The sequence below is a fragment of the Acanthochromis polyacanthus genome, chromosome 1 (genome assembly GCF_021347895.1).
Source record: "Acanthochromis polyacanthus isolate Apoly-LR-REF ecotype Palm Island chromosome 1, KAUST_Apoly_ChrSc, whole genome shotgun sequence".
Lineage (NCBI taxonomy): Eukaryota > Metazoa > Chordata > Actinopteri > Pomacentridae > Acanthochromis > Acanthochromis polyacanthus.
Genome location: NC_067113.1, coordinates 36819569 through 36846358, shown reverse-complemented (window position 1 = coordinate 36846358; position 26790 = coordinate 36819569). Strand labels below are relative to the sequence as shown.

At 41.2% G+C, this 26790-nt stretch overlaps 1 protein-coding gene and 1 long non-coding RNA gene across 2 annotated transcripts in view; one reads left to right on the top strand and one right to left on the bottom strand.

The window, feature by feature from the left end:
- The window catches only part of LOC110959949 (neuronal PAS domain-containing protein 3), a 394699-nt gene that overhangs the window by 355384 nt on the left and 12525 nt on the right, over positions 1-26790 (bottom strand). The window lies entirely within an intron of this gene.
- LOC127533900 (uncharacterized) lies at positions 3479-4101 on the top strand. Its single transcript, XR_007941783.1, has 3 exons — positions 3479-3573; positions 3736-3905; positions 3996-4101. It is a non-coding gene; the product is annotated as an uncharacterized LOC127533900 (long non-coding RNA).

The window sequence follows — 26790 nt, the reverse complement described above, 5'->3', positions numbered from 1 at the left end:
TTCTGGACCAAACAGCAGCAGAGGGACGGCGCTGCTAATGGAGCTAAAACGTGTGAATATGTACAGAATCCAGACACACCTGCTCTGAAGCAGCTGTTGGCCTCATCTGAGCCAACTTTCCTATTAGGCTGCGATCCAGAACCGAGTCCACAGCAGATCCTGTAAACGTCCCTCACATCCCATCATCGGCCGCTCTCTGCCGAGCAGCAGCCAATTAAACAGAACACAAATGGAATATCTTTAGCACACAGGACTATCAGAGAGGCTGATCAGTCTGTCGGAGCCTCACAGCTCCTTAATTAAAACCCGAGGAATCCAAACGGAGCCCCTCCATCAGCAGACCTCCTCCTCCACGTCCATTACTGGGTTCTGTATTTGCAAATGTGAAAAGTGGGACTGAAGGCGTAAACAAAGCTCTGTGAGGGAGGCAGAACTTCAATCACCCCTCCTCACCCTCATCCAGCCCGGCTAGCGTAGCGGCTAATTAGTTCTGTTGAAAGGCTGCTAATTAAACGGCTAATGTGGAGGTTCGTCACAGAGCAGCAGAAATCCCAGAGAAGATGTGAAACCAGGAGACAGAAACACAAGAAACCAAAATAATAAATCACACATGTCGGAGGGTTTCTGTTTCTCGAAAAGTTCTACATCAACAGATTCCACGATGAATCCATTATTTCTGAATGGATGAATCCACCCGTGTTTCCATTGCGTTGGACTGATCCAACCTGACACGTGATATTTAATGAAACAAATTAAAACCAACTTTAAGACACAACAAGGCCAACAATGAAGGCAAAAAAGAGACAAAACGTAACAGAAACTAGCAGCAAACAGCTAAAATGACTGCATCTAAAGACAAATGGACCACAGAGAGACAGAACCAAATACAAACACATGTAAAACCAACATTTCATCTGCAAAAATGCAACACAAACCGGGATAAACTCCCATTTTAGACAAACAAAAGGACAACTAGATGCAAAATGGCAGCAAGAAGACACAAAACAAGAAGAAAGGATGAAAAAATGATCACAAAGTGAAGAGAAAGAGATTAAAACTGACTAAAAGAGACACAAAATAAACACAAACTGATGGAAAAATCAATGCAAAATGAGGAAACACACAAAGATACTCCAAACAGAGACCAAGAGACACAAACTAAGACCAGAAAGAATCAGTTGATTTTTGATCAAAGGTGTCATCTGAGTTTCTGAATTTACTTCAAACTGACGGAAAAAACTAAACCAATGAATCAGTAAAATAAAGTGGAACCAGATTTATGATACAGAACCACAAACCACCAGAAAGTTCCCTCAAAACCTGATTTAAAGCACAGTTTAGCTGCTATGGAGAACACCATCAAAAAGTTCTCCAGATGTTCTGTCAGATCCAACCTCCATGGTTCTGGTTCCTTAAAGTCACAAACTGTTGGTTCTGGTCTAGTTAAAGCTGTGGTTCTAATAAAGGTTTTTCCACTTCCTGGATCAGTTTTCCTTCTTTTCAAACACCAGATCAACACAGTTTGATTCCTCAGAACTTTAAACCAATCTGTCAGAAAACTGATCCAACCACGGTGGCACATCTGCTGGATATTTATGTGTTAAAGGTTCGAGAAAAAAAACAGGATTCTGGAGCCATAAAAAGGAAAAATGTAAAAAGAAATCAGTCCATTTATCCTGTTTGTGACGAGCGGTGGAAGAATCTGACTGCTGCTGTCTCATTTTAGTGGATCGAGTCCAAAAAATTACTAAAATGTGACTTTCACTGTAAAAGTTCACCTTTAATCCTGTGAGTGCACGGTAAACTGGTCACCATGACGCGACGGTGAAATCAAACATTTCTACGCTCACAGTAAAGACATGCTCTGAGACGGACGGTTTTATGGTTAAAAATGGTTTCATTCCATGTTCACTGGAAAGAAAAGCTTTAACCTTAAAAAACTGCAGTTTTACTTTAAAATGTACCTTTCCTGTGCTCAACACGAGGTCATTGTGTCTTTGTGTTCATCTGTTTAAATGCTGCTGTGATTTCTGATCATGAATAACTAATAAATAAACGCTGTATTTCTGACATATGGGGAATGAGCAGCTTTGGAGGAGGACTGAGCTCTGAGGGCTTTTCTAGTTTAACAGTTCAGATGTATGTTTTTTATGTTTTACAGTTAAATCTGTCATAAATATTAAACATCTGTCATTAAGACAAAAACACTGCTTCTGTTACCAGAACACAATATGTACATTTAACTGGACAAAATGGGTTCTGTTCCAGAAATAAATGCAAAAATTACAGTACGGTTCTACACATGACGGCATCTTTCCATTAAATCACTGTTCAAGAGAAGAGAAAAATCAGTGGTAAATAACGGCATCAAACTGTTTTAGAGTTCACAGGTTTTCACTGTCATGTTTGATAGTTTTCATTTAAAGACAGTTTCTACAGCGTGTATCGGTGGTTTTCATCTCGTATCGCCCTCCTGCAGGTCTGTGCATTTTTAAACACTGACTTCAGACCTGTTGCTGTCAGATTTACACGGAAAAAGTTGTTTTCTCTGCAGATCTTTACTAGTTTGGAGTCTGACGACGTTTGTTCCTCCTGGAAATTTGGTAGTTTTTCATTTAGTGGAGCCTCGTAGACCGGAGATGTCTAAACACATTTTTACGCTTTCTTAGCTTCATGTGTGTTATCTCCAGGAACACACCACACACTGTAACATAAACACACTGTAAGACACACACACACACACACACACACACACCACACACTCTGAGCCGTTGCACAATCAGTGAACAACTATTCACACTGACTGCATATAAACCTGTTTTATGTTCCAAAGCTGCTAATAATGTCAACAAATCACACAATTTACAGTTTCCACAACAAACACACACACACACACACACACACACACACACACACACACACACACACACACAACACACACACACACTGTTTCCCACCAGATCGTCCTACAGACTCTCCTTCCTGATTTACCCAGAATGCCGTTCTTCAAGTGTCTCTTCTGGGCTAATAGGAACCAATTAGCTGCTATTGTCCCGTCTCCAATAAAAGAGGCATGATGGGAATTCCCTCCACTTAACACCTTTCCTTTTATAAACAGGCACCCAATTAGACGCCTGCAGCACAAAGCAGCAGCCCAGCGGGATCTGAGGAGGTCTGAGGAGGACGGAGGAGGACGGAGGAGGACGGAGGAGGACGTGAGGAGGTCTGGAGGAGGACGGAGGAGGACGGGAGGAGGACGAGGATGGGTCTGGAGGAGACGGAGAGCGGAGGAGGGGTCTGAGGAGGACGGAGGAGGACAGAGGATGAGGTCTGAGGAGGGCGGAGGAGGACGGAGGGGTCTGAGGAGGACGGAGGAGGTCCTGAGGAGGTCTGAGGAGGAACGGATGGAGGTCTGAGGTAGGACGGAGGAGGGACGGAGGTGGAGGTCTGAGGGAAGAGGCGACTGGGAGGAGGACGGAGGAGGACGGAGGAGGTCTGAGGAGGACGGAGGAGGTTTGAGGAGGACGGAGGAGGACGGAGGAGGTCTGAGGAGGACGGAGGAGGACGGAGGAGGTCTGAGGAGGATGGAGGAGGTCTGAGGAGGACGGAGGAGGTCTGAGGAGGTCTGAGGAGGACGGAGGAGGACGGAGGAGGACGGAGGAGGACGGAGGAGGTCTGAGAGGAGGTCTGAGGAGGACGGAGGAGGACGGAGGAGGACGGAGGAGGTCTGAGGAGGTCTGAGGAGGACGGAGGAGGACGGAAGAGGACGGAGGAGGTCTGAGGAGGACGGAGGAGGTCTGAGGAGGACGGAGGAGGACGGAGGAGGTCTGAGGAGGACGGAGGAGGACGGAGGAGGTCTGAGGAGGACGGAGGAGGACGGAGGAGGTCTGAGGAGGACGGAGGAGGTCTGAGGAGGTCTGAGGAGGACGGAGGAGGTCTGAGGAGGACGGAGGAGGACGGAGGAGGTCTGAGGAGGACGGAGGAGGACGGAGGAGGACGGAGGAGGACGGAGGAGGTCTGAGGAGGACGGAGGAGGTTTGAGGAGGACGGAGGAGGACGGAGGAGGTCTGAGGAGGACGGAGGAGGACGGAGGAGGTCTGAGGAGGAGGAGGAGGTCTGAGGAGGACGGAGGAGGACGGAGGAGGACGGAGGAGGTCTGAGGAGGACGGAGGAGGACGGAGGAGGTCTGAGGAGGACGGAGGAGGACGGAGGAGAACGGAGGAGGTCTGAGGAGGACGGAGGAGGTCTGAGGAGGAGAGGAGGACGGAGGAGGTCTGAAGAGGACGGAGGAGGTCTGAAGAGACAGGAGGAGGACGGAGGCGATGGGTCTGCAGGAGGACGGCAGAGAGACGGAGGAGGACGGAGGCAGGTCTGAGGAGGCAAGTGGGCCGAGGACGAGTCCCAGAGTTTACGACGAGAAGCCTGAAACAATAGTTTTAAAGAAGAGCTCTGAATGGAACAATCGGGAGGACTGAGTGTCAATCTTTCAGAACCAAACCAATACAGTTAGGCAGTAATTGATTATACGAGCAGTAATCTGGATTACTCTGGTCTTCATTAGAGTCTCACTGGCAGTAGTTTCGAGCCATACATTAATGAATTCCTGTCCACTGAAATCAGGATTATTTTATTATTATTTATTGCTTTAAACAGATGTGCAAACCCTAAAAAAAAAAGTGGGTTCAAATGACAAAACATTTTCCGAAGATGACTGAAATGTTCCAGGGAACAGAATTTAGTTGTTCCTGTTTTTAGAATGTTTTCCTTTTGTTTTTATTCCCTTTCTTGTCATTTTGTTAAAGTTTATGGTTATTTATTGTCTTGTTTTAGTTGCCTTTTGTCCTGTTATGAAGGCCTTAGTCATTTTTTGTCTTTGTTGGCTGCTTTTGTCTCATTTTTGACATTATACAACTTTTTTGTCATTTTGTAACATTTTTGGTCATTTTCTGACAGTTATGGTTGGTGCTGTGATTTCTGATCCTCAATAACTAATAAAAAAATGCTGCATTTCTGACAATGAGCAGCCTTGGAGGAGGGACTGATCTCTGAGGGCTTTTCTTATCTCAGTATGTTAGTTTGTGTACTTGTTTCCTCAATACCACAGAGGTTTTACTGCTTACATTAGGAAGAAAAAAATGGATTTTCCTCATCCGGTTGTCATTGCAGTTCAGTCAGCAAGGTTCAAGTGTTGCAGCAAAAACAGAATTTCTTGTTTTGTACAGAAAAGTTTTTGGAACAAATTCTTTATATATTTGGTGGATTTTTAAAGAGACCATTTTGAATAAAGTGATTTTTAGTGAAAATATCACAAGTTTATGCTCATATTTGTTTTGTATGGGACCACAGAAGTCCACAGAGAAGCTCAGGAGTCCCAGAGAAACAGAAATAGATGTTCAGAACCTCCGTGTTCCTGCAGAACCTCCTCCATAAAAGAACAGATTCCTGACTGAGATCAGAGCAGCAGCAGGTTTCACAGGACAGCATGGAACGTCAGGAACACCAGGACAGCATGGGAACGTCAGGAACACCAGGACAGCATGGGAACGTCAGGAACACCAGGAACAGCATGAGAATGTCAGGAACACCAGGACAGCATGAGAACGTCAGGAACACCAGGACAGCATGGGAACGTCAGGAACACCAGGACAGCATGGAACGTCAGGAACACCAGGACAGCATGGGAACGTCCAGGAACACCAGGACAGCATGGAAACATCAGGAACAGCCGCAGGATTCTCCTCAAGTGGCGGCTCTCCAGAGAGAATCTGCTGCTTTGTCTTTAATCTACAGTCTGGAGGTGGAACGGGTCACTGTGCCGCTTTAATTTCTGCTAAAGAACCACTCTCAAGGTTCTGTTCTGAGTCATTCTGAGCTCCTGTTCTCCTCCAGCAGCTCCTGGTTTACTCCACGTTCCTCCAAACAGACAGAGGAGCTGCTAGAACGTCTCCAGAACTATTTTTCCTCTTTAGGCTGCAGCTGATGCAGCAGCTGAACTCCACTCCAGCAGCAGAACCATTATTCATCATTTACAGTAAAAAGGCAGCCGGAACATTAACAGCACACACACAACACACACACACACACACACTATAGCACACAGAGTTTTAAAACACACACTGGTTTCTACTGTTCTGCTGCTGCCAGAAAAACACACACACTATAACACACACACCTCAGACTCCGGGTGTCTCCTGAGTCAAGCCCTCGGAGGAAATGCCAGAGGCGCTGAGGGATGGAAAAGTCTCGCTGCCACTTCACTTTCACCGGTTTGTCCAACGAGGTTCAGACATCCCGTCCAAATAAATGAAGACAGAAAGAAGAAGAAGGACGTCCTTCTACTTCTGAGTTTGTCTCATAAAAGCAGAAAGATGCAGGAAAAGTTCAAAGTGTCCTCACAAACCAACAAACCAAAGCGTCCTACAAACCAAAGCGTCCTCACAAACCAACAAACCGAAGCGTCCTCACAAACCAACAAAAGCGTCCTCACAAACCAAAGCGTCCTCACAAACAACAAACCGAAGCGTCCTCACAAACCAACAAAAGCGTCCTCACAACAACAAACCAAAGCGTCCACAAACCAAAAACCAAAGCGTCCTCACAAACCAAAGCATCCTCACAAACCAACAAACCAAAGCGTCCTCACAAACCAACAAACCAAAAACCAAAGCGTCCTCACAAACCAACAAACCAAAGCGTCCTCACAAACAACAAACCAAAACCAAAGCGTCCTCACAAACCAACAAACCAACGCGTCCTCACAAACCAACAAACCAAAGCGTCCTCACAAACCAAAGCATCCTCACAAACCAACAAACCAAAGCGTCCTCACAAACCAACAAACCAAAAAATCAAAGCGTCCTCACAAACCAACAAACCAAAGCGTCTCACAAAAACAAACCGAAGTGTCCTCACAAACACCAACCTCACAAACAAGTGTCCTCACAACCAACAACAAAGTCCTCACAAACAAACAAAGCGTCCTCACAAAACAACAAAGCCACAAACAAAGCGTCCTCACAAACCACAAACCAAAGCGTCCTCACAAACCAACAACCATCCTCACAAACCAACAAACCAAAGCGTCCTCACAACCAACAACCAAGCGTCCTCACAAACAAAGTGTTCACTTCATCTCCTCACAGTTCAGGAATTAAATGTCGCTTCACGACTCTTCAGGTCGCATCACTTCCATTAATTATCTGACTGATGTTTAACTGAAACTCTGCTTCGTTCACAGAAACTGAAAGGAAATGAAGAGAAGACCTCTGTGAGGATGGAGGAGGGAGGAGGATGAGTGTTATTTAAATGTAAATAAACAGGAGTCGACTTTATCTCAGAGAACTCAGAGAAGCTCTTTATCTGCAGCCGGAGGCCTGTTTCTGCTGCTGCTGCTGCCTGGAGGCTGCTACAGCTACGCCGAGGCCACGCAACACACACCAACACACACACTACAACACATCACCTACAACACACACCAATGCACACACTACAAACACACACCAACACAGACACTACAACACACACCAACACACACACTACACACACACCAATCACACACTACAAACACACCAACACACACACCAACACAACACTACAACACACACCAATACACACATACACCCTATAAACACACTACAACACACAACAGCATGACAACAAACACTAATACACACACTAATAACACGAATACAACCCTATACGCACACTATCACACTCCTGTGCACACTCAGATTTAAGGTGAGTTCACTGAGAACACTCATCTGCAGAAGCACTCCATTAAAGTCCCAATGAGGGAAAACTGTGAAAACTGTATTTTCCAGACGTTCTAAATGTTCTCAGTCACCAGTAGACACTGTAGTTTACAGACGTTCCCTAAACGTCTCAATCACCAGTAGAGCTGTAGTTTACAGACGTTCCCGAAACATCTCAGTCACCAGTAGACGCTGTAGTTTACAGCATTCCCTAAACGTCTCACAGTCACCAGTAGACGCTGTAGTTTCCAGACGTTCCTAAAAGTCTCACAGTCATCAGTAGACGCTGTATTTTCCAGACGTTCCATAAATGTCTCTCAGTCACCAGTAGACGCTGTAGTTTACAGACATTCCCTAAACGTCTCACAGTCACCAGTAGACGCTGTAGTTTAGAGACGTTCCCTAAACGTCTCACAGTCACCAGTAGACGCTGTAGTTTACAGACGTTCCTTAAACGTCTCACAGTCACCAGTAGACACTGTAGTTTCCAGACGTTCCCTAAAGTCTCACAGTCATCAGTAGACGCTGTAGTTTACAGACGTTCCTTAAACGTCTCACAGTCACCAGTAGACGCTGTAGTTTCCAGACGTTCCCTAAAAGTCTCTCAGTCACCAGTAGACGCTGTAGTTTACAGACGTTCCCTAAATGTCTCTCAGTCACCAGTAGACGCTGTAGTTTACAGACATTCCCTAACGTCTCACAGTCACGAGTAGACGCTGTAGTTTCCAGACGTTCCCTAAACGTCTCACAGTCACCAGTAGACGCTGTAGTTTACAGACGTTCCTTAAACGTCTCACAGTCACCAGTAGACGCTGTAGTTTCCAGACCTTCCCTAAAAGTCTCACAGTCATCAGTAGACGCTGTAGTTTACAGACATTTCCTAAACGTCTCACAGTCACCAGTAGACGCTGTAGTTTACAGACGTTCCCTAAACATCTCAGTCACCAGTAGACGCTGTAGTTTACAGACGTTCCCTAAACGTCTCAGTCACCAGTAGACGCTGTAGTTTACAGACGTTCCCTAAACGTCTCAGTCACCAGTAGACGCTGTAGTTTACAGACGTTCCCTAAACATCTCAGTCACCAGTAGACGCTGTAGTTTACAGACGTTCCCTAACGTCTCAGTCACCAGTAGACGCTGTAGTTTACAGACGTTCCCTAAACGTCTCAGTCACCAGTAGACGCTGTAGTTTACAGACGTTCCCTAAACGTCTCCAGGATTCTCAGGTCCAGTTTGTGTTTCTGTTGCTGCTGTCGTTCCTCAAAAAAAACTTCATCTGGGTTCCATTTAGAACCTGTTCTAATTACTGAGAGCTGATGCACACCTGAAGACACGGACAGATCAACAACACACCTGTACAGGTACAAATACACACAAACAACAACACACAGACACATGTTCCTTCACAAGACAGGACAAAGACACACAAAACACACCGACTCTGTGTGTACGTGTGTGTGTGTGTGTGTGTGTGTGTGTGTGTGTGTGTGTGTGTGTGTGTGTGTGTGTGTGTGTGTGTGTGTGGTGGTTGCCAGGGGCGACGCTGCTATCGGAGCTAGACGATTACCTCATGTCGTTTGTCATCTGGATGGTGGCAACATATAGCTCTACATTTAATTTAGCACATCGCACTCTGGGAGGCCGAGTGCGCACGGGAATGTGTGTGTGTCTCTGTGTGTGTGTGTGTGTGTGTGTGTGTGTGTGTGTGTGTGTGTGTGTGTGTGTGTGTGTGTGTGTCTCTGTGTGTGTGTGTGTGTGTGTGTGTGTGTGTGTGTGTGTGTGTTCCATTGACCCACATATAGGAAGCCCTGAAGGAAGGAGAGAGAAAGAAAAGAGAGAGTAATTGAAAGAGTATGTGTGTGTGTTTTAGTGTGTGTGTGTGTGTGTGTGTGTAGGGGAATGAACATGCACCGCCTCAGTACACACTGACAGATGCCAACACACACACATTAAAACACACACTCTTTAAATGGACAATAAACCCTCAGACGTTCTTTATTTTTCCTCCTTAAAAAGAGCTTTTGTAATTTTTTGCTTTAAATTAATCTTTAATTGATGTTTTCTCTTGATTCCAAATTAATTTAATTTCAGTTTCATTAACATTTAAGAAACTTTTTCCCAAATATATAAAATAAATTCTAATGTTCTTGTTTTCTCCATCGTATATTCATCTGCCTTGACTTTCTTTTTTACTTAAATCTGTTCTTGTTTTAATTTTTTTGCAATTGTTATAATTCACTGTCATCATTAATACAGTTTTTTCTTTTTCTTCATAGTTTTCTTATTAAATATAACAATAAACAATAATTATTTCTAAATTATATTTTCTCTCTTACCTCATTTTGAAACCGTTTTAATTGCTAATTAATTATTTGGATTCTGAATATTTTTACAATAATTAATGAAATTTCAAAGTAAAAAATATGCTCTGACCTTTTTCCAAGATTATCCTGGAATTTATTTGATCTTTTATTTGGGCGATTCATTGTGCTACTCTAACATAAAGTGCTGTTTTATTTTTATTCATTTTAATGATATTACGTATATTTAGAGAGAGAAAGAATCCATAACAGTAACTCTGTGTTATTTTCTGTAAGACTTAATACATACATAACTAACCCACATGCTGTATCTGTGGTGTGTTTTCAGACAAAAACACTTTAACTGAAAATTACAATTTTTTATCAGGAAAAACAGATTCTTGAACTAACAAAACCATCTAGAAACCTAAATGAAGATTTCCTCTAAAGAACAAAAGCAGAATTTATTTCTTGTGTTTGAGGCTTTGTTTGTTTTTACAAAATCATTTAAATTAATTTAAAGAATCAGTTTCAACGTCTCACATTCTGAAAAATCACACATTAAAGTCCTGATCTTCATAGAACCAGAGCTGGAGGAGGTCAGAGGAGACGACAAAGGATTCAAGAAAATCACACACGCTAGAACACAACAGAACACACACTAAAACACTCCCTAGAACACACACACTAGAACACACCAACACGCTAGAACACACGCTAACACACACACTACCACAATCTGTCCTTGAATGTGGAAAAAACCAAGGAGCTCATCATAGATTTCAGGAGGAATAAATCTATTTGTAGACCTGTTCATATTAACGGCACTTCAGTTGAGGTGGTTAATAACTTTAAGTTCCTGGGCATTTAACTTTGTGACAATCTTACTTGGTCTCTTCACATCAGCTGTGCTATTAAAAAGGTCCAGCAGAGACTCTATTTTCTGAGACGCCTCAGAAGGTATGGACTGTCCAAAGAAATACTCATAAACTTTTATAGTTGTACAATCGAGAGCGTTCTGACCTCTGGTCTCCTGGTGTGGTTTGGAAACATTACGGGAGATGATCTCGCTCGGCTGGTGCGGACTGTAAAAACTGCATCAAGAATCATTGGATCCCCTCTGCCTCAAAATGGTCAGCTGTTTGAAAAGCGCTGTGAGAAAAAGGTCCTGAGCATTATGCAGGACCCCAGTCATCCTGCTCATGCTCTCTTCTCCTACCTGCCATCGGGGAGACGTCTGCGCTGCCTACAGACTCAGACCTGTAGCTCTAGAGACAGGTTTTATCCTAAGGCGGTGCGGCTCATGAACATTAGCCTGAAGAGGCGCTGATAACTTTTATTGTCTGTTGTTGGTGTTGTGTTTTTAAATTGTATTTATTATTTTTATTGTATTAACTTGCAGAGAGTGTGCCGGGGGCAAACCATTTTTCATTGCTTATGTTACTTTGTACCCTAATGTATATGACAATAAACTAAACTTGAACTAACACGCTAGAACACACACACTAACACACACTAACACATGCGAGAACACAAACTAGAACACACACTAGAACACGCTAACACACACATACTATGTTTTTCTATCATTGTGGGGACATACCATTGACTCTCATTCATATCTAACCCTAACCGTAACCCAGACCAAAACAATGTCTAACCCTAAAGAAACATTTTTGCACTTTTACTTTTTTCAGTAACAACAACATGGCCAAGAAACACTGTTTAAACTTGTGGGACTGAAATGAGATCCCCACAAGTGACATAGTTTTTGGATTTCCTACAGTTGTGAGGACATTCTGTCCCCACAATGTAGCAAATGCTAAAACACACACACACACTAACACGCTAACACACACACATACACACACACACACTAACATACAGCTGTGTGCTTATTGATGATTGATCTCGGCTCCAGAAGCTTCTGTAAGTTTTTAAGGATGAATAATTGACAGCAGCTGATCAAACATCTCAGATTCTCCTCCAGTTCTTCAGGTTCCTGCAGCTCAGCTCTGTTTACTTCACTGCCCTCCTTCACCAGTGAGATGGGAGTTTCCTGCAGGTGTTTGATTCAGGTGAAAACATCAACACAACATCTACACAACAGAGAGACCACCTTCCTCCTCCTGAACCTCAGCAGCTTCTGAAACCTCCTCATGATGGAGACGCAGAGAAGTCAGACATCAACATTCAGTCGCTGAAGATTACAAATATCTGAACTGTAGAAAGTTCCTCAGACAGAAACCGACGGTCCTTGAACACATCATGTTCCTTTAGATCGACATGAACCAGATCTGAGGTTTAAACCGTCGTTTTCATCACAATTAATTCAGTCTGCGTCTGGGTTAGACAACAGTGATGAACAGAGGAGGAGACCAGAGGAGGAGACCAGAGGAGGAGGAGACCAGAGGAGGAGGAGACCAGAGGAGGAGACCAGAGGAGGAGACCAGAGGAGGAGACCAGAGGAGGAGACGACCAGAGGAGGAGACCAGAGGAGGAGACCAGAGGAGGAGACCAGAGGAGGAGAACACTAGAGGAGGAGACCAGAGGAGGAGGAGACCAGAGGAATCTGGAGGATGGAGCCTCTGAGGATCAGAGAGGAACTCTTGGGAGACGAACCGATGAGCGTTGAGGAGAAACTGAGTAAAATCCTTCAGTTCTCCTCCTGATGAGCATCAAGATTTTAACTGCTCCTCCTCCTCCTCCTCCTCTCCTGATATGTTAAACCAGAGTCTCCTCTCTGCCGTCCTCTCCTCCTTTGAAGCCACGTGAGGAGGATTAATTCTGGAGGATCCTCCTCTAACCCTCTTACATCTCATTTATGACTTTACTTCCTGTGATCGTTTTATTTGGTTTCTAAAGGAGGATTATTCTGGTGGAGGATCGTAATGCAGAGCAGACGCTGACAGGACGGAAGAAAAGGAAACAGAGGATTTACAGCCAGAACAGACAGAGAGAACAACCCGGAACAAAAGAACCAAGAACAGAACAACTCGGAAAAAAAGAACCGAGAACATAAGAACCAAGAACAAAAGAACCGAGAACAGAAGAGAACAACAGAAGAATCAAGGACCAAGAACAGAAAAACCAAGAACAGAAGAACAGGAGAACCAAGAACAGAAGAACCTAACAGGAGAACCAAGAACAGAAGAACCAAGAACAGAAGAACCAAGAACAGAAGAACCTAACAGGAGAACCAAGAACAGAAGAACCTAACAGGAGAACCAAGAACAGAAGAACCAAGAACAGGATAACCAAGAACAGAAAAACCAAGAACAGAAGAACAGGAGAACCAAGAACAGAAGAACCAAGAACAGGAGAACCAAGAACAGAAGAACCAAGAACAGGATAACCAAGAACAGGAGAACCAAGAACAGAAGAACCAAGAACAGGAGAACCAAGAACAGAAGAACCAAGAACAGAAGAACCAAGAACAGGAGAACCAAGAACAGAAGAACCAAGAACAGGATAACCAAGAACAGAAGAACCTAACAGGAGAACCAAGAACAGAAGAACCAAGAACAGGATAACCAAGAACAGGAGAACCAAGAACAGAAGAACCAAGAACAGGATAACCAAGAACAGGAGAACCAAGAACAGAAGAACCAAGAACAGGATAACCAAGAACAGAAAAACCAAGAACAGAAGAACAGGAGAACCAAGAACAGAAGAACCAAGAACAGGAGAACCAAGAACAGAAGAACCAAGAACAGGAGAACCAAGAACAGGAGAACCAAGAACAGAAGAACCAAGAACAGGAGAACCAAGAACAGAAGAACCAAGAACAGAAGAACCAAGAACAGGAGAACCAAGAACAGAAGAACCAAGAACAGGAGAACCAAGAACAGAAGAACCAAGAACAGGAGAACCAAGAACAGAAGAACCAAGAACAGAAGAACCAAGAACAGGATAACCAAGAACAGAAGAACCAAGAACAGAAGAACCAAGAACAGGATAACCAAGAACAGAAGAACCAAGAACAGGAGAACCAAGAACAGGAGAACCAAGAACAGGAGAACCAAGAACAGAAGAACCAAGAACAGAAGAACCAAGAACAGGAGAACGGAACACATCCAGCCAGAGCTGGGCGATATATCAAATTAATCTGATTAATTCGATTTTATTTTTTCAATCGATGTGTAAAAAATTAAATCTCAACATCGAGTTTAATGTTAATGTCCCTCTGCTATTTTTTTTAATTTTTTTTACACACAGTCGCCATACCAGGAGGACTGGCGCTGTAGCACAGTCTACAGTCTACAGTCTCTTATAATTGAGTGATAGACGAAGAACACACAAACAGATACGACAGGGATACGCATGAGAGATGGAGGTGGAGAAAGGAGAAGAAAATGAGGAGGATATTGTGCAAAAAAAGGGTACCGTGACTTCAGTAGTATGGACTTGGTTTGATATGCGAGGTCGGACACGGAACAGACCGAGGTGTTGTGCAGAGTTTGTAAAAAGACGGTGAAAACGAAGGCAAGTAGCACAACAAATGTCTTTCAGCAGCTCAAGCAGAAGCAGCCGGCAGAGTGGGAGCAAAGTGTCAGGCGTGGCCTTACATGCACCGAGGCCAGCTCCAAGAGCCTCACCCTAATGCATGCCCATGCAAGTTAAAATTACCTCAGGAATAACTACACTGCCTATACAGTTAAATGCTGACGTTTTGGCATTCAGTAAAAGATCCTATTTTTGAATAATGTTTAATTGTCTTTCTTTACACAGAAAAAAAAATCGATTAAAATCGTTTATCGGATTTCAAGCCAAAAAAAAGAAAATTTAAAAATCGATATTAATTTTTTGGCTATATCGCCCAGCCCTCCATCCAGCATCTCTGTTTTTAGTTGATCAGAAGCCTAATTCAAAGTTTAAAGGAAGTTTTTGCATGTTTAACTTGTTCTGATGTATTTTTTCCACATTTTGCTTCAATCTGAGGAACTGAAACCAATAACTCTACTCGTTTAACTATTAATTATTCACAATTTGAGTGGTTCTAAAATGAAAACCGTCTGGATCTGTGATTCTTAAACGTCAGGTTTTGGGTTTTTTTTAATTTTTTACTTTTGCACAAAAGAAAATCAGTTGAAGCAGTGATGAAAGGATTTACTGAGTGGTTTGATCACGTGATCTGTCTAGAAAAGAAATGTAAAAAGACACTATCCCAAAATGACTCAGATTTTTATAGAAAATTATTCAAAACTCTCCAAAATGACTCGATTTGTTCAAATTGACTCAAAACTTCTCCAGAATGCAGTTTAACTTGCCACTAAACTCCCACAACGCGCTCTGCTTTAACCTCCTCTGGTCTCTACAGGAATAAACAGGAAGAGGCTCCACCTGCTGGAACAACCAGGAACTACAGCTGGTCTACATTTGCTAACATGCACCGCCTTCTCCTTCCATTTTATCACCTATCAGTATATTTATATTAGAACAAATTATTAACCAAGTGTAGCATCAGCCCAAAAGCTGATCCGTAATCAGTCTTCAGCTGAAAACAGAACTAAAACGAAGTCCAAAACTGATCTAGAATCAGTCTAGATTCAGCCTAAAAACGGCCTTGTTTACACCAGATCTGGCTGGAGGTCATGATCCTTCTTACAAGCCTTTGTCATGGTGACCACCGCTGCTAAACTCATCCAATTAACCTCATATTTTCTCAGAATCGTCCAAACTGAGAAAGATTTGTCCAAAATATCTCAAGTCCCATCCAAAATTAAATGACTTGAAATTTGTCCAATATGAGTCAAAGTTTCTCCAAGAAGATTCAGTTTGTCCAAACTGATTAGAAACTTTTGCAGTGACTCGAAATTTGTCCGAAACTACTCAAAACATGTCTAAAATGACTCCATTTCTTCAAATTGACTCAAAACACGTCCAAAATGATTCAGTTTGTTCAATATGACTCGAAACTTCTCCAAAATGGATTTAAGCTTGCTGGCTAAACTCCCACAATGCTCTAGGACACATTCACTGACATGTATGACCTTCTTGTCCCTCCTCAGTGATATATTTATAACTGCTAACAGGAGTTAACGGACTAATCGTGTCCGGTGCGGATCCGTTCTGAGCGTCGGTTTCATTTTAAAGCAGCGTCATTTTTAACGTTTCCACAAACGCTGCAGCAGCTCAGCAGGTGGAAGCTCAGAGTCTATTCTGCTGCTCGTCGTGACGGATTCATGCGGGTCACTCAAACTCCACACAAGTCGACGACTCGTCTGCTGCAGCGCTCAGCTGTCAGTCAGGCGTTGCCATGGGAAACGCCCACTCAGACGCTGGAGGCTCCGACTGAAGAACTAAACAAGTAAAACATGTAAAAATATTCACAACAGCTGCAGCGTCTTCACATTCCCTCACCGTAAACCAGTGGTTATAAAAACACTAAACCAAGGTGATGAAGAGGAGGAGGAGGGGGGGAGGAGGGGGAGGGATTTAGAGGAGAGGAAATGAAAGGAGGACCATGAGAACCTTAGAGGATGGAGGTGACAGGAAATCCAGCCTAAAGCAGCCGCCCTTTGTTTCAATGAAAGTGATGCTGAGCACATGGCAGGAAAACAAGTGAGCTGCAGAGCAAACACACACTAAAACACACACACTACAACACACACACACACACACACACACGCCAAAACACACACTACAACACACACAATACAAACATTATACAATCACAAACACACACTCTGTCACTTTCTCCAAGTGCTGCCAAGAAACAGATGCTGGACTCATCTGGTGAGCTGCACGGGAACTGTCCACGTACACACACACACACACACACACACACACACAGACAGACAGTAACACACACACACACACACACTGCATCAATCTACTCCAAAACATTTCTGACTTTTATTAAAATGAGTCAAGAGAATCAGATTTTAAACACGTTTCTGGAAATATTTCATAACCAGGTTTGTGAAATCTGGATCTGCTGTTTACACACAAACACACAAAAACACACAAACAACATTTAAAAGCCTGATCAACACACTCAGAGGCTTTGTTCTAATTTATTTACACAAAAAGAAATCAGTCATTTAGCTGCAACTGGAACAGCTCAGTGTGTGTGTGTGTGTGTGTGTGTGTGTGTGTTTTAATGTGTGTGTTGCAGTGCTGCAGGAAGTGGATCAGTCCATCACTGCCTTCACACTCCACAGCTCAGACAGCCTCTGGCCACACACACATTAAAACACACACACACACACACACACTCTCTCTCTCTCTCTCTCTCTCTACGTTAACGGAAAACAGCGTCTCTCCGGCTGTTGCAGCGTTTCTTTGGCGTCACATCAAACTGCTCCTAATAATTCCTATTGATGATTCATCTGTTAATTATTATAACTGCTAACAGTTAATTAATTATTATCAATGGTATTGATCGATCAGCTGTTTGGGTCTAAAATAGAAAATTGTGGAAACTGTGGATTAGAGTTTCTTCAAATGTCTTTAGTCCAGAGAAAGAAACCAGAAAGTATTCCCAGAACAATCTGATTCATTTATTTGGTTATTTTAAAAAGCTGGCAGTTAACAGCTGACAGATAATCAAATGCAGGTTTATTTTCTGTTATAAAACCAGCTCTAAAGTTTCTGATATTTCCCCGTACGAAGCATGTTGTGAAATATTCTGTCAACACTGGACAGAATTCAGGATAAAAACTTTATTAAAAGCAGACGAACGGATCCGAACACGAACTGATCTGAAGAACGTCCTGAAATACTGCAGTTTAAAGTTCTTCAGTGGCTCAGAAAATATGATAAAAACTCACATAAAAATATGTGAATATTATTTCATACAATACTGTTCTAAAGTTTGGGTTCATCCAGATAAACTCCCACTTTTATCCATGTGCTAACATAACTGAACAAGGGTTTTCTAATCATCAATGAGCCTTTCAGCACCATTAGCTAACACAATGTAGCATTAGAACACAGGAGATGTTCCTCTGTACCCCTATGGAGATATTCCATTAAAAATCAGCTGTTTACAGCTGCAATAGTCATTTACCACATTAACTATGTCTACACTGGATTTATCATTCATTTAGTGTTGTCTTCATTGAAAATAATGCCTTTCTTTCAAAAATAAGGACATTTCTACGTGACTCCAAGCTTTTGAACGGTGGTGTAGGTTAACTCCACTCAGTGCAGATGTTGGCAGAACATTAGAACCTCAGATGTTTCCTGGTAAATGCAAAATTTATAGATTTGTTAAATAACAGAAGAAGCTGTTCTCTCTCCTGCGTCAAGTTAAACATTTTCTACGTACAGAAGCAGCTACATAACACAATGAAAGAACCAATGACAGCAGGTCCTGGGTTTACCATGTCCTCCACCTACAGCCTTACTTTGGAACTGGTTACATGGAACTAGTTGATGAGCGGATGAATACGTGATGCGGCGCTATCAGATGTTTTGTTTCCGTTCCCTGGTTGTACTCCACCTTGGATTGTGCTACATTCACTAACTTTTTACCTTCATTATGGCTCCCAAGCATGATTAAGTTGTAAAAACAGGTCAACATGTTCTGTTATCTTCTAGTAAAAGGATTCACACATGTATGAAAGTCTTTGGTATTCATGACTTTATGAAGAACTGACGGATATCATGATACACGGAACGGATTCGGTTACATTTTCTCTGGAGTTCTGGCTTGTGTATATCTGTAGGAACGGAACTCTGACGTAAGTCAAGGACCTCCTATGGACCGGATTCTGTTTCAGACAGAAACCTCAGAGGAGTTCACGTTGTAGAAAAGCTGCAACCATCCGTAGGAACCGGAGCCTCGACATGAAGATGATTAATCTGAGTTAGAACACGTTGAGTTTATGATCACAGAACAGATTTCCTGTCAGTTAATCTTCCAAAGGTTCTGTCAGATCTCTGCAGATGGAACCAAACATCTGGATGTAGATGTTTGATTGTTGGGACTACTTTCAGCGGCGGATGAATCCACATTTGGAGCCTTAAAAAGTCTTTAGAACAGCAGGAAGGAGTTTCCCCTCAACTGATTGTTGTAGAAGAACCCTGAGTGACATCTTTATGTTCTACCTTTAGAGGAATCAGTTATGAAACATCGTGAACCAATGAAGGTGGAGCAGCGGTTCAGTTTCTGGGCCACTGATCAGAAGTTCAGAGGTTCAAACCCCGAGACAGCCACTGTCAGGCCCTTCATCAACGCCCTTAACCCTTCCTGCTCCAGGGACTACGGCATGTTTCTGCTCTGAGCTTCTGATTGGAAAAGAAATAATAAAACTGGAGTAGAAAGATGCTTAAGGACGAAGAAATGAGCTGAAGTTTAAGAGAAAAAGACAGAAAGAAGAAAAAACGGAAGGAAATAAATAAAGAAAAGACGAGATAGTGAAGAAGAACTGGAGGAGGAAGAGAATGAAGAGGATGAAGGTGAGGAAGAGGAGGATGAAGGTGAGGAAGAGGATGAAGGTGAGGAAGAGGAGGATGAAGGTGTTAATGAGTTTGGTCAGAGGGTGGAACCGTCTTTTTAAAGCTGCTATCATTCTCATTAATGTAGTGAACGAGCCGCTGATAGCTGTCATGGACCTACACTCCAATTAACAACTACACACTACACACACACTAACAACTACACACTACACACACTAACAACTACACGTACACTAAAACACCCACACCAAACACAGTAACAGAGCAGAAGATGAGGTGTGTGTGCTGCAGTTCACTGTTTGCATGTATGTGTGTGTCTGTGTGTGTGTGTGTGTCTTGATTTCCTGAAAAAACAACTTTTAGCATTTTTCTCTCTGAGCTGCTGAGAGAACATAAATTTAAATTTAAATCCACCTTGACGGACGAAGAGCCGCTGAAAAATTAATGGAATCTGTTTTAATTTGAAGGAAACAGGAAACAATCCTGCAGTAAACACACACAGGATGGTTCATTATTAAATAACTACATGTCAGTGAGAACATACATGTATTTATTAGACCAACACTGAGACGATCACCATGATTCTCCAACGGACATGTAACTTTCCAACAGTCCTTGAAGGCATCATCTGAGACCAGCTGCTCCATCAGGAGAATGAATCTCAGCGTCTCATTTAAAACATTCTCCAAAACAAACCAGACTGTGGAGAACCACAACCTTCCTCCTCCTGGTTCTGGTTCTCCAGGACCGACTCAGCTACACACGTGGACAAAATTGTTGGTACCCCTCAGTTAAAGAAGGAAAAACCCACAATTCTCACTAAAATCACTTGAAACTCACAAAAGTAACAATAAATAAAAATTTATTGAAAATTAAATAATCAAAAACAGCCATTACTTTTGAATTGTTGATTAACATAATTATTTAAAAAAACAAACTAATGAAACAGGCCTGGACAAAAATGATGGTACCTCTATAAAAGATTGAAAACTATTTGACCAGAGTGACATGATTAACTCAGGTGTGTCATTTAATTGACATCACAGGTGTTTCCAAACTCATAATCAGTCAGTCTGCCTATTTAAAGGGAGACAAGTAGTCACCCTGCTGTTTGGTGAAAAGGTGTGTACCACACTGAACATGGACAACAGAAAGCGAAGGAGAGAATTGTCCCAGGACATCCGAAAAAAAATGATAGACAAACATCTTAAAGGTAAAGGCTATAAGACCATCTCTAAACAGCTTGAAGTTCCTGTGACAACAGTGGCTCATATTATTCAGAAGTTCAAGACCCACGGGACAGTAGCCAACCTCCCTGGACGTGGCCGCAAGAGGAAAATTGATGACAAATTGAAGAGACGGATCGTTGGAATTGTATCCAAAGAGCCCAGAGCAACCTCCAAAGAAATTAAAGGTGAACTCCAAGGCCAAGGTACATCAGTGTCAGATCGCACCATTCGTCGTTGTTTGAGCCAAAGTGGACTTCATGGGAGACGACCAAGGAGGACACCACTGCTGAAAAAAACTCATAAAAAAGCCAGACTGGAATTTGCAAAAATGCATGTTGACAAGCCACAAAGCTTCTGGGAGAATGTCCTTTGGACAGATGAGACCAAACTGGAGCTTTTTGGTAAGGCACATCAACTCTATGTTCATAGACTCAAAAACCAAGCATACGAAGAAAAGAACACTGTCCCTACGGTGAAACATGGAGGAGGCTCAGTAATGTTTTGGGGCTGCTTTGCTGCATCTGGCACAGGGTGTCTTGAAAGTGTGCAAGGTACGATGAAATCTGAAGACTATCAAGGCATTCTGGAGAGAAATGTGCTGCCTCGTGTCAGAAAGCTTGGTCTCAGTCGCAGGTCATGGGTCTTCCAACAGGACAACCATCCAAAACACACAGCCAAAAACACCCAAGAATGGCTGAGAGAAAAGCGTTGGACTATTCTAAAGTGGCCTTCTATGAGCCCAGATCTGAATCCCATTGAACATATGTGGAAGGAGCTGAAACATGCCATTTGGAGAAGACACCCATCAAACCTGAGACAACTGGAGCTGTTTGCTCATGAGGAGTGGGCCAAAATACCTGTTGACAGCTGCAGAACGCTCATTGACAAATACAGAAATCGTTTAATTGCAGTGATTGCCTCAAAAGGTTGTGCAACAAAATATTAAGTTATGGGTACCATCATTTTTGTCCAGCCCTATTTCATTAGTTTGTTTTTTTTAAATAATTATGTTAATCAACAATTCAAAAGTGATGGCTGATTTTGATTATTTAATTTTCAATAAATTTTTATTTATTGTTACTTTTGTGAGTTTCAAGTGATTTCAGTGAGAATTGTGGGTTTTTCCTTCTTTAACTGAGGGGTACCAACAATTTTGTCCACGTGTGTAAGACCAGCAGAGAAACACTCAGAGAGTTTTCAAACAGAGAACAGAGGATCCATCCAGCATGGTGAAACATCTACTGATGAGCAGAGAGGAGAAGTCTGGAGAGGCTTTCAAGATGGAAATATTTACATCCAAAATGACAAGAAAAATGTAAAAATGAAAAAAAAGATTTGCAAAATTATAAATAATCAGAAATGACCCAAAAACTGAAATTACATGAACCGACTCTAAAAACGCTCTTAAAGTCCATAAACTGGTCCAGAACGGCTGAAAGAACATTCAGAAATGGATCCAATGATGCTGAGAGAAAAACCAGAGCTACTGGATGAATGAATTAAAGGCTCAGAAACAGAACAGAGTGGAACAGCTGCAAGTAACTACAAGGATTGAAATGTGATGAACGACCAAAAAAGATGTAAAACCTCAAATGTGACGTAGAATGGTTCATAAAGAGACTTTAAATAACGAACTAAAACACGTTGATGTCAGGTTTGTTAAATAGATGTAAAACAGACATCAGATGACCATAGATGCTTCATAACGAGACACGAAATAACCAATAAAATTCAATAAATACATAAACTTTTTAAATAACTAAAACATGTTGATGTCGGGTTTTAAATGGTCGAAACGTCAAACATCCAGAAAGTGACAAAAGACGTGAGATGACTGAAATGTTCAGCGTGTTGCTTCCAGGTTTTTATTTTGGTGATTCGTGTGACTTCCTGTCTTTTCCCTCCTTCCAGTTGTTGTTGTTCTGTTTCAGCAGCAGCTTCTTTGTGTATTTTCTAGACCGTCCTTTTATAGTAAAACATTGTCCTTTTATTGTGAAACATTGTCCTTTTATTGTGAAATATGGTCCTTTTATAGTAAAATATGGTCCTTTTATTGTAAAATATTGTCATTTTATTGTGAAATATTGTCCTTTTATTGTGAAATATTGTCCTTTAATAGTAAAACATTGTCCCTTTATTGTGAAACATTGTCCTTTTATTGTGAAATATGGTCCTTTTATAGTAAAATATGGTCCTTTTATTGTAAAATATTGTCCTTTTATTGTGAAATATTGTCCTTTTATTGTGAAATATTGTCCTTTAATAGTAAAACATTGTCCCTTTATTGTGAAACATTGTCCTTTTATTGTGAAATATCGTCCTTTTATTGTGAAATATCGTCCTTTTATTGTGAAATATTGTCCTTTAATAGTAAAACATTGTCCCTTTATTGTGAAATATTGTCCTTTTATTGTGAAATATCGTCCTTTTATAGTAAAATATGGTCCTTTTATTGTAAAATATTGTCATTTTATTGTGAAATATTGTCCTTTTATTGTAAAACATTGTCCCTTTAATAGTAAAACATTGTCCCTTTATTGTGAAACATTGTCCTTTTATTGTGAAATATCATCCTTTTATTGTGAAATATCGTCCTTTTATTGTGAAATATTGTCCTTTAATAGTAAAACATTGTCCCTTTATTGTGAAATATTGTCCTTTTATTGTGAAATATTGTCCTTTAATAGTAAAACATTGTCCCTTTATTGTGAAACATTGTCCTTTTATTGTGAAATATCGTCCTTTTATTGTGAAATATCGTCCTTTTATTGTGAAATATTGTCCTTTAATAGTAAAACATTGTCCCTTTATTGTGAAACATTGTCCTTTTATTGTGAAATATCGTCCTTTTATTGTGAAATATCGTCCTTTTATTGTGAAATATTGTCCTTTAATAGTAAAACATTGTCCCTTTATTGTGAAACATTGTCCTTTTATTGTAAAATATTGTCATTTTATTGTGAAATATTGTCCTTTTATTGTGAAATATTGTCCTTTTATTGTGAAATATTGTCCTTTAATAGTAAAACATTGTCCCTTTATTGTGAAACATTGTCCTTTTATTGTGAAATATTGTCCTTTAATAGTAAAACATTGTCCCTTTATTGTGAAATATTGTCCTTTTATTGTGAAATATCGTCCTTTAATAGTAAAACATTGTCCTTTTATTGTGAAATATTGTCCTTTTATTGTGAAATATTGTCCCTTTATTGTGAAATATTGTCTTTTTATTGTGAAACATTGCCTTGTGTTTCACTGTTGTGGGTTTTTACCTGTCCAGGGACTGAGGATGTAAATGAGCATTGCCGCTATAATCTGGCATATTTACGTCTATTGCTGCCTAAACAGACGCTCATTACTGTGCACTGTCCCCATCACATAAATAAACAAATAAACACAAACTTTAGAACCAAAAACCTCCGACCAGATTCACCAAAAATCCAAACGTTAAACGGACAAAAACCACAATTCATCCACAACCTTTAACCACACGGAGACAGCAGAGAGTGTGTTACAGAGTCTGTGTGTGTTTGTGTCAGATGTGTAAAGACTGTTGACTCTGATCAGCATGAGGTCCAGGATTCTCCCAAATGTCACCATGTAACACACAGCAGGTCTGCTCAGTCACACTACAACACACACTAGAACACAGTAGAACACACAGATGTATAAAGTGTGCAGTCAGAATGATCAGAGACCTAAAGCAGAACTAAAAATCTGAAGTCCAGCATCAGCAGAATAAAAGCTGCTAGAATTAATTAATAATGAGCCTCTACACAGTACCAGATAAATTATACCATCAGATAAAACTCTACAGAAACATTAACAGATTCATTAGATAAAACATTTGAATATTCTAGAACCTGATCCTTTTCCTCCGTGCTGCTTTCAGGGTCATCAGGAAACCACAGAGGAGGACAGAGGACACATCACCGATACAGAAATATAAAGACACACAAACACCTGTCCTGTAGGGCTGGACCCGAATATCTGGAGACCAGAAACCACCATAGGGGCCAGCCCTACTGTCCTGCACACACTACACATTCAGATGATGGTTAGTTAGTTTATGTTCAGGAAACGTTCAGGAAACTTTAAGCAAACGTTCAGGAAACTTTAAGCAAACGTTCAGGAAACTTTAAGCAAACGTTCAGGAAACTTTAAGCAAATGTTCAGGAAACTTTAAGCAAACGTTCAGGAAACTTTAAGCAAACGTTCAGGAAACTTTAAGCAAACGTTCAGGAAACTTTAAGCAAACGTCAGGAAACTTTAAGCAAACGTTCAGGAAACTTTAAGCAAACGTTCAGGAAACTTTAAGCAAACGTTCAGGAAACTTTAAGCAAACGTTCAGGAAACTTTAAGCAAACGTTCAGGAAACTTTAAGCAAACGTTCAGGAAACTTTAAGCAAACGTTCAGGAAACTTTAAGCAAAACGTCCAGGAAACTTTAAGCAAACGTTCAGGAAACTTTAAGCAAACGTTCAGGAAACTTTAAGCAAACGTTCAGGAAACTTTAAGCAAACGTTCAGGAAACTTTAAGCAAACGTTCAGGAAACTTTAAGCAAACGTTCAGGAAACTTTAAGCAAACGTTCAGGAAAGCTTCCAGCTCCGTCTCCTCCTTTCTACCGGTCACTGAAGTCCAGATGTTAAAGCCACAGTTCTGATCTGATCCTCCAGGACTGGACCTGCTGCTATCATCATCATCACCTTCATCATTATCATCATCATCACCTACATCATCATCATCATCATCTCCATGACGACCAGACCCAGGAGGGTCACAGGTCAGCAGAGGAGAATAAAAACCTGAACTACAGAATAAAAGAGGAGAAATAATACAGAAACAGTAATAAAACAGAGTGTGTGTGTGTGTGTGTGTGTGTGTGTGTGTGTGTGTGTGTGTGTGTGTGTGTGTGTGTGTGTGTGTGTGTGTGTGTGTGTGTGTGTGTGTGTGTCCAATCTAAGGTGGGCTGTAATTGAAGTGTGTGTTCTCAAGGACAGGTAGATATTGGAGCTGAGAAAGTGTAGAGTCAGCAGAAGGAGGTGATTACATCCTGGAGGAGGAGGAGGAGAAGGAGGAAGAGGAGAAGGAGAAGGAGGAAGAGGAGGAGGAGAAAGTGAAGGAGGAAGAGGAGGAGGAAGATTATTACTAATATTATTAATGATGAGTTTTATCTTCAGCATCATCCGTCATTTTATCGTAATAAATCGTCCAGAATGTTGTTCCTAATTTCAGATATTTTTATGTGACGGCCTCAGATTCAGTTAATAATTAATTTACAACAAAGAAAAACTTTAAAATAATAAAATAAACCATCTGAATGAGAAAATATTTGAACTCTGTGCATTAAAAGTGACTGAAGTGTAAACAGATGATCATTTTCTGCATTCATCCATCAGCTGTTTGGTGGAAAATGTCAGAAAAATGAGGACCAGAGTTTCATTAAACGCCTTCAGTTTTCTGTCAGAAACCAGAAAATATTCACTGAATTCAGACGGATTTACTAAAACTGAGTCATATGAATTCAGTCTGAATAAGAGTTTTCAGACTGAACTCCTCCAGACAAACAAGCACAAATCTGTTTTCTGAAACTGCATCAGTTTATGGAAAACCTGCAACGTGCTGCTGCTGCTTCTAAAAACGCTCGTTTGCACCACCGCTGCCACACATCTACACCGTCTTATTGGTGTTATTATTGATGTTATTATTGGTGTTATTATTGGTGTTATTATTGGCGTTATTATTGGTGTTATTATTGCCGTTATTATTGTTATTATTTGTGTTATTGGTGTTATTATTGGTATTATTGGTGTTATTATTGTTATTATTATTGGTGTTATTATTGGTGTTATTATTGGTATTATTGGTGTTATTATTGGTGTTATTATTGGTGTTATTATTGGTGTTATTATTGGCGTTATTATTGTTATTATTGGTGTTATTATTGGTGTTATTATTGGTGTTATTGGTGTTATATTGGTGTTATTATTGGTATTATTGGTATTATTGGTGTTATTATTGGTGTTATTATTGGCGTTATTATTGGTGTTATTATTGGTGTTATTATTGGCGTTATTATTGTTATTATTATTTGTGTTATT